The following is an 8,594-nucleotide window of genomic DNA, read 5'->3' on the forward strand; positions in this document are numbered from 1 at the left end:
ATGCTGGCTATAGTATACAGCCACTCTTGTGGCTGCATAATACCGGGGTATTTTTAACCTGGTTAGTTGGCAAGCCTAGAATACAGTACAGATACATTCCAGTTTGCCTAGGTTGGCAGCAATTCCATAGTTTTGCACTTTTCCAGAGGTTAGTTTCTTTTAAAAGATGTACTGGGCTTCAAACTTGTTGGCAACCTATGCTCTCCATCCTGGAATAGAAATCCTCATCCTAACTCCAGATGTTCAGTGGACAGGAAAGGCTGGGTGAAGGAGCCATATGCTTTCTGTGCTTAGAAGCTCATCTCTGTTTCCCAGACACATACACATCCTCGGACAGAACTTCAAAAATCAGTTTTCAAGACTGAGTACTGGCCTCATTTAAGCTGCACACTTTTCCAGATGAAACCATAGTTATGATTCTAACCCAGTTATCTGTGAGTAAACCCCACTGAATTCAAAGGGATTTATTTCTGAATATACTATGGTTAGGAAGGTTCATGATTGCCCATGTTCTCTATTACCCAGTGTTGTTTTGCTTGGCTTAAAACTATTTAACTTTAGGTTACATGTGTTTGCTAAAGCAGCTAATGACCCATGTATGTGCTTATTGAAATGGAAGGACAGCCTACAATGTGTCGCCTTTGGTTGTAAACTCTTGTACACTGCATGCAGGTTTCTGGTGTGCTAATTGTGTGTGAGTGCAACTTGCAAGCTATACAAGCGTCTTTGCACAGCCCAAGCTTTAATATCCAAATGATTATTGAGGAAAACAATACACCAATTGTTGCCCTTGTTAAATTATCTGCACAATGGTGGTGTTCTGCACTTTCCTTCCTCTCTAGCCAGCAGTGTTTTTAAAAGCACATTAATCGCAGAACAGGATTACTCCTAACATTTATGTGTAGTCTGAAACCTAGAGCAACAAAAGCTTTTTCGTAGCATCATTTAATCTGCACTCATTGTTGATCCTTCCATATGATACATTGCAGTGAAGAGGAATATCCTTTTAAAATGAAAGCTCTTACTTCCCTTTAGCCTGTTCTTTCACCATAAGCTTTATATTGCCTGGTTGTGTCAGATTTATAGTGCACATAAAATGATTTTTTTAAAAAAACTAAAACCAAAATTGATGTTCAGTATACTTATATTTGCCTCTGAAGATTACCAAGAGTGATCCTCAAATCCATATTACAGTATTTATACCAACATGTGACACTTCTTTCCTAAAAGAATCTAAAAACCAGCACATTCTATAGCTTATTTTATATCCAAACAGGATCCAGCTGTGGACAACTTTTGGTTGGTTGGTTGAATGATTTGTTTGGGGGATATGGGGGGGGGCTGTTAACACGAGGGGGGGGAGAAACACATTCCCTTCCCCAGTTTCACAGAAAAGGGAAACCAGTGGTTGAACTGCCTTTCTTATGAGGAATGGCAAAAGAGTTTGAAGCTTTTTTAAAAATTAGTTCAGGGAAAAGATGACTAAGGGAAGATGTACCAAAGGTTTACAGCAGGGATGGGGAACCCTGTGACCCTCTAAACTCCCATCAGCACCAGCTAGCATGGTGAAGAGTCAGAGATGGCAGGAGCTGTAGTCCAGCATCATCAAGAGGGCCACAGTTTCCCCATCCCTGGTTTATAAAATTATTCATGGTGTAAAACAGAGAGTATGCATATAATAATACAGAAAAACAAATATGTATATATACCAATGAATACAATATCTAAAATCTTGTTATTGGTCCACAATATAACTGTTTGTTACACAAGACTTGGTTTGTCACATTACTGCTGGCTGTATCAGCTGATATTTGAATATAATTTCACATATATGTTTATAATAATGAGATTTTAGATATTTTATTCATTGGTGTATATATAGATGTTGTTTTCTGTATTTTTATATATATCCTATTTGTCTGAGGAGATTAAAATTGAATAGTCTTTTTCTCTTTATTTATTTTGGCATTACATTTTGTAGACTTAGACACACAAACTCAGTTTTGTGTTGTTCATTTCAGGAGGTTGGGCAGATTTCCTTGTTCTTTTATCTGTTTGTGGTGCAGAACAGAGATATCCAGTGTGGTGCCCTCCAGATATTTGTTGGACTTCCAAATCCTATCATCCCCAGCCATCATGGACAATGGTCAGAGATGATGGGAGTTGTACTCCAAAGACATCTAGAGAGCACTACTTGGCTATCCCTGGTACAGAAAAAAAATGCATAGAGCGTATTACAGGTTGCCCAATATAATTGATTAGTAGTAGTTTCAAGATGAACAAAAGCAAATATTTCTTATATAATGCATAATTAATTCATGAATTTACTGTCACAAGATATGGTGATAGCCACTGATTTGTTGTTGTTATGTGCCTTCAAGTCGATTACGACTTATGGCGACCCTATGAATCAGCGACCTCCAAGAGCATCTGTCATGAACCACCCTGTTCAGATCTTGTAAGTTCAGGTCTGTGGCTTCCTTTATGGAATCAATCGATCTCCTGTTTAGTCTTCCTCTTTTTCTACTCCCTTCTGTTTTTCCCAGCGTTATTGTCTTTTCAAGTGAATCAGGTCTTCTCATTATGTGTCCAAAATATGATAATCGCAGTTTCATCATTTTAGCTTCTAGTGACAGTTCTGGTTTAACTTATTCTAACACCCAAGTATTGGTCTTTTTTGCAGTCCATGTTATGTACAAAGCTCTCCTCTAACACATCTCAAACAAGTTGATTTTTCTCTTACCCGCTTTTTTCACTGTCCAACATTCACATCCATACATAGAAATCAGGAATACCATGGTCTGAATGATCCTGACTTTGGTGTTCAGTGATACATCTTTCCATTTGAGGACCTTTTCTAGTTCTCTCATAGCTGCCCTCCCCAGTCCTAGCCTTCTTCTGATTTCTTGACTATTGTCTCCATTTTAGTTAATGACTGTGCCGAGGTATTGATAATCCTTGACAAGTTCAATGTCCTCATTGTCAACTTTAAAGTTACATAAATCTTCTGTTGTCATTACTTTAGTATTTTTGAAGTTCAGCTGTAGTCCTGCTTTTGTGCTTTCCTTTATAACTTTCATCAGCATTCATTTCAAATCATTACTGGTTTCTGCTAGTAGTATGGTATCGTATCGTCTGCATATCTTAAATTATTGATATTTCTCCCTCCAATTTTCACACCTCCTTCATCTTGGTCCAGTCCTGCTTTCCACATGATATGTTCTGCGTACAGATTAAACAAATAGGGTGATAAAATACACCCTGTCTCACACTTTTTCCTATTGGGAACCAATCAGTTTCTCCATATTCTGTCCTTACAGTAGCCTCTTCTCCAGAGTATAGGTTGCGCATCAGGACAATCAGATGCTGTGGTACCCCCATTTCTTTTAAAACATTCCATTGTTTTTCATGATCTACACAGTCAAAGGCTTTGCTGTAGTCTATAAAGCACAGAGCTATTTTCTTCTGAAATTCCTTGCTCCGTTCCATTATCCAACGTATGTTTGCGATATGATCTCTGGTGCCTCTTCTCTTTCTAAATCCAGCTTGGACGTCTGGCATTTCTCGCTCCATATATGGTAAGAGCCTTTGTTGTAGAATCTTGAGCATTACTTTACTTGCATGGGATATTAAGGCAATAGTTCGATAATTACTGCATTCTTTGGGATCCCCTTTCTTTGGAATTGGGATATATATTGAACGCTTCCAGTCTGTGGGCCATTGTTTAGTTTTCCATATTTGTTGACAAATTTTTGTCAAAATTTGGACAGATTCAGTCTCAGTAGCTTGTAGCAACTCTATTGGTATGCCATCTGTTCCTGGTGATTTGTTTCTTCCAAGAATTTTAAAAGCAGCTTTCACCTCACATTCTAAACTGTCCGGTTCTTCATCATATGGTTCCACCGTGAATGAATCTGTCATCCTGTCATCTCTTTTATAGAGTTCTTCAGTGTATTGCTTCCATCTTCCTTTTATTTCATCTCAGTCAGTCAGTGTGTTCCCCTGTTGATTATTCAACATCCCTACTCATGGTTTAAATTTCCCTTTCATTTCTCTAACCTTTTGGAATAGGGCTCTTGTTCTTCCCATTTTGTTGTCCTTTTCTATTTCTATACAATAACTATTGTAATAGTTTCCTTTGTCCCTACATACTAGTCGTTGTATAGTTGCATTTAGAGTTCTGACCGTGTGTTATATCCATTTGCTTTTGCTTTCCTTCTCTCTTTAACCATTTTAAGAGTTTCTTCAGTCATCCATTGAGGTCTTTCTCTCTTTTTAATGAGAGGTATTGTCTTTTTGCATTCTTCCCTGATAATGTCTCTGACTTCAGTCCATAGTTCTTCTGGTTCTCCGTCAACTAAGTTTAAAACCTCAAATCTGTTCCTTATTTGATCTTTATATTCTTCTGGGATATTATTTAAATTGTATTTAGGCATTATGATTGCTTTGTTGTTCTTCTTTAGCTTTACTCTGATTTTCGATACGATCAGTTCATGATCTGTACCGCAGTCTGCTCCTGCTCTTGTTTTTGCAGAAAGTATGGAACTTCTCCATCTTCTGCTTCCAATTATATAATCAATTTGATTCCTATATTGACCATCAGGTGATGTCCACGTATACAGTCGTCTTTTTGGTTGCTCAAAAAATGTGTTTGCAAGAAACAAATTATTGACTTCACAGAATTCAATAAGACTTTCTCCTGCTTCATTTCTGTCTCCTAAGCCCCATTTCCCCACAATTCCTAGTTCTTCTCTGTTCCCTACTTTTGCATTCCATTCCCCCATGATTATCATCATATCTTGTTTTGGTGTGTGATCAATTTCCTCCTGTACTTCTGCGTAAAATCTCTCCAATTCTTCTTCTTCTGCATTTGACATTGGAGCGTAGACTTGGATGATGGTTATGTTAATAGGTTTCCCATTTAATCTCATTGACATCACTCACTCAGACCTTTCATTGTAGCTCCTAATTGCTTTTGCTACATCACTTCTCACTATTAAAGCAACCCCACTTCTTCTAAATTTCTCATTTCCTACATAAAATATTTTGTAGTTGCCTGATTGAAAATGTCCCATTCCCGTCCATTTTAATTCACTCACGCCAAGTATTGTAATGTTGACACGTTCCATTTGTTGCTTGACAATTTCTAACTTTCCCTGGTTCATGCTTCTCACATTCCATGTTCCTATTGTGTGCGTTGTACAACTCCGGACTCTCCTTTTGCATCTGTGTGCATCAGCCTCTGGGCTTCCTTTTGGCTTTGACACAGCTGCGTCATTAGTCACAGCGCTACTCATACTTGTCCTTTGTTCTTCCCCAGTAGCTCGGTGAGTGCCTTCTGACCTGGGGGTTCTCATCTTCCAGCACTATCTCGTGTTGCATTTTGGATACTCTGTTCATAGGGTTTTCATGGTAAGAGATATTCAGAGGTGGTTTGCCATTGCCTTCCTCTGAGTCTGGATGCATCTTAGTCTGGTGTCTCAGCTTTGACCATTCCGTCTTGGGTGCCCCTGCTAGGAGTCTAGCCTCTTGGTCTACTCTAGACTCCTGATGGCATTGCTCTCAGCTTCTTCAACACTCTCCAACCCCTTCACCATCTTAAGGTGTCCATCCTAAGGGGGGGGCACTGATTTAGGTGGCTTTAAATGGGGATTAGACAAATCCCTGGAGTACAAATCTATCAATGGCAGTACAAGAATGCATCAGACTACGAGTTTGCTGGGGACACACTGCAGTAGCGGGCTGTTGCCTTCAGGCCCTGCTGGTGGACATTCTAGAAGCTTCTGGCTGGCCACTGCCATAAACAGAATACTGGACTGCATGAATCTTTGATATTGAGCCAGTAGGGCTCTTACATTCTTTATTATTTTTAATAGGGTGTGCATATAAGACTATGTGTCCTACCCTTCCAAGGAGCTCAGGGTGGCCTACTTCATCCTTGGAGCAGCCCTGTGGAGAAGGTTAGGCTGAGAGATAGGGACTTGGCCAAAGTTACCCAAGGAACTTCATTTAAACCCAGGTATTTGTGCTTCAAGTTCAATACTAATGCAACAGACTGGGTAGTTATATGTGAAATGTTCTGAACTGAGACTGATATTCCATTGAATTGAATTGGAAAATGGATTAGAGCAGTAGGGTCACCTGGACAGAAAAAAACATTGTTCTTGATATGAAGATGTGAAGAGTATTGCTGGGCACCGTAGCTGGAGAAGTCATAACAATGCATTATCTTTTGTATTACACTCTGTAAGGCCTTGATGGATTTTCCTTTATACTTCTGTAGCATCATAATTTAAGTTCCTGCTGTTATTGCTTTGATGAGCCTGAAGTTTCCATTGTGTGTAAGTAAGCCAAACAATTCATTTCAGTTACAGTCTGGAGTCTGTGATCATTGTTACTAGTTATGCTTTACCCACATGGGTGTAGACAGATTCAAACCCAGATTAACAAAATGGTTTCTTCATTCCCCACCCCACTGCATCAGCAATCACCGGATTCAACATGCAAAGAATATACACAACAAAAACTGACCATAAATGTATCTAAGACTGCAGTCCTATACCCACTTACCAGGGAGCTAGCCCCATTAAATCCACTGCCACTTACCTGAGTAGATATGCATAGAGTTGCACTGTGTAATCAGCCTTTCCCAACCCTTGGGTCCCCAGATGTTGGACTACAACTCCCATCACCCCCAACCAGCATGCCCAAAGGTCAGGAATGATGTTAATTGCAGTCCAGCAAAATCTGGGGACCCAAATGTTGGGAAAGGCTGCTGTGTAAGCTGTGGTGGGGGTAGGGGAAATAAAAGGCACTTACAAGGATGCATGCACTGCAAATATTTCTTAATTGCTTCTGGATAATTTTGCTTGGTGCACCTGTTCACTGAACATAAATCATAAGTAGTGTTATCAAGGTAATTAGGTTCAAACTAGCTTAATCTTTCCTCCAGATCTACAAGGTAAAAACATTAAATCCTGCACATTTTTTAAATTGATGCCTTTTGGTGTGTGGGCTGTGTGTGCACATCACTAGCATTTTTTATACTTTTAAGTCAGCCTTGAGTGCCATCTGGAGGTTGCTAAGTATTCTGTGTTTTAATCTCTGCATTTCTAATCTTATCTAATACATATTGTATTAAGTAAAAGCATATTCCTGGGAGGAATTATTCGTTTATATTTATTTTATTTCACAAAATTTATATACCGCTTGATTGTAAAACACATCTAAGCAGTTTAAAGAAAACATTGAAATTATTGATAAAACAGTTAAGAACAAGCAATTAAAAACAATGTTCTGTTTATGGGGTGAGCCCTATTGTGTCTTGGTTCACTTTGATATTCATAAATGACACCACAGTTTTGAAGCTTTCGACACTAGCAAGCACAGATGGTTTATTGTCTCTGGATTCATATAGACAAATCATGCGTTATTTTCTTCCTTTTTCTAGAGTGCCATCAAGCCTATGAATCTAATAGAGGATCATAATCAAGAATTTCTGGAATCCTGGCTAGAATAAAGGGATTGTTCTATCATAAAAAGCATAGCACACTTTGCATGTCCATGGTTCCAGGTTCAGTTCCTGGCATTTCAGTTAGAAGGATTCCAGGTAATAAGGTTTCTCAGGGCTGCAAAAGGGCATTTATTTGCCCAAGATCTTGGAGAGCTATTCTCAGTCAAATAGGCAATACTAGGCTACATAGATCAATGATCTGATCAACAAATGCAAGTGGAAAGAGGACTGTTGCACACAGCAGATGGTGCAGGACAACAGTATTTCAAAGCTGGTTTCCAGGTTTCCCAGCACATTTCAAACATAAATGTTCTTCATCACAGAAAGCCATTCAATGTATTCCTTAAGACATCAGTACAGTATTGTTTTTTTTAAAAAATTGCTTATTCTGGAGTAAATACCTCAGTTCATCAGCTCTGCGTTCCAGTCAGGTTTACTATTCCTGGAAAGTGCATTGGGGAATCTGTAAACCAGCTTGTAAAAAAAAAGGTGTCTTAGGTTTTCATTCCGTTCCAACTCAGTACAGTGCAGGTTTGTATCTAACATGTAAAGGTTTCCCACACACGCACACCTCCTCAGCCTAATAATTCAGCAATTGCTCTAGTTGCAATACAGCAGGTTCCATCTTGAATTGAATGAGGGACTCTAGTGTTACATTTTTGACCAGTCTGGTCCATCACATGCAGAAATCCGTCAGTTGTGTTGCATATGACCAGCTGTAAATGAGTACTAAAAAGCTTTTTAAATAAGTGCTAGCTGGTTCCCACACAAGGGCTTCAGCTACAGGAAGCCAGTGGCAATTGTTCTCTACTGGACCCAGTTAGTTCAGTCAGCTGGGACTGGGAGGACATAAACCCTCAGTTAAATGATGCCTTATGTGTCTCTCCAGTGGTTTCCTAGACAATAGTTTGTATAGCTTCCCAGCAATTGGGTCCTTAAGGGAGGGGGAAAGTGGAAATCCCAGGCTTGTTAGTTGCACTTCAAACTTGTGCATGAACAGAAATGAATGAATGAGAACAGAATTCAAAACGCACAGTTGGGGCATTACCTTTATTAGGACCAGCCAAAATGCCACAAAATA

This window comes from Rhineura floridana, chromosome 4 (genome assembly GCF_030035675.1).
Source record: "Rhineura floridana isolate rRhiFlo1 chromosome 4, rRhiFlo1.hap2, whole genome shotgun sequence".
NCBI lineage: Eukaryota > Metazoa > Chordata > Lepidosauria > Squamata > Rhineuridae > Rhineura > Rhineura floridana.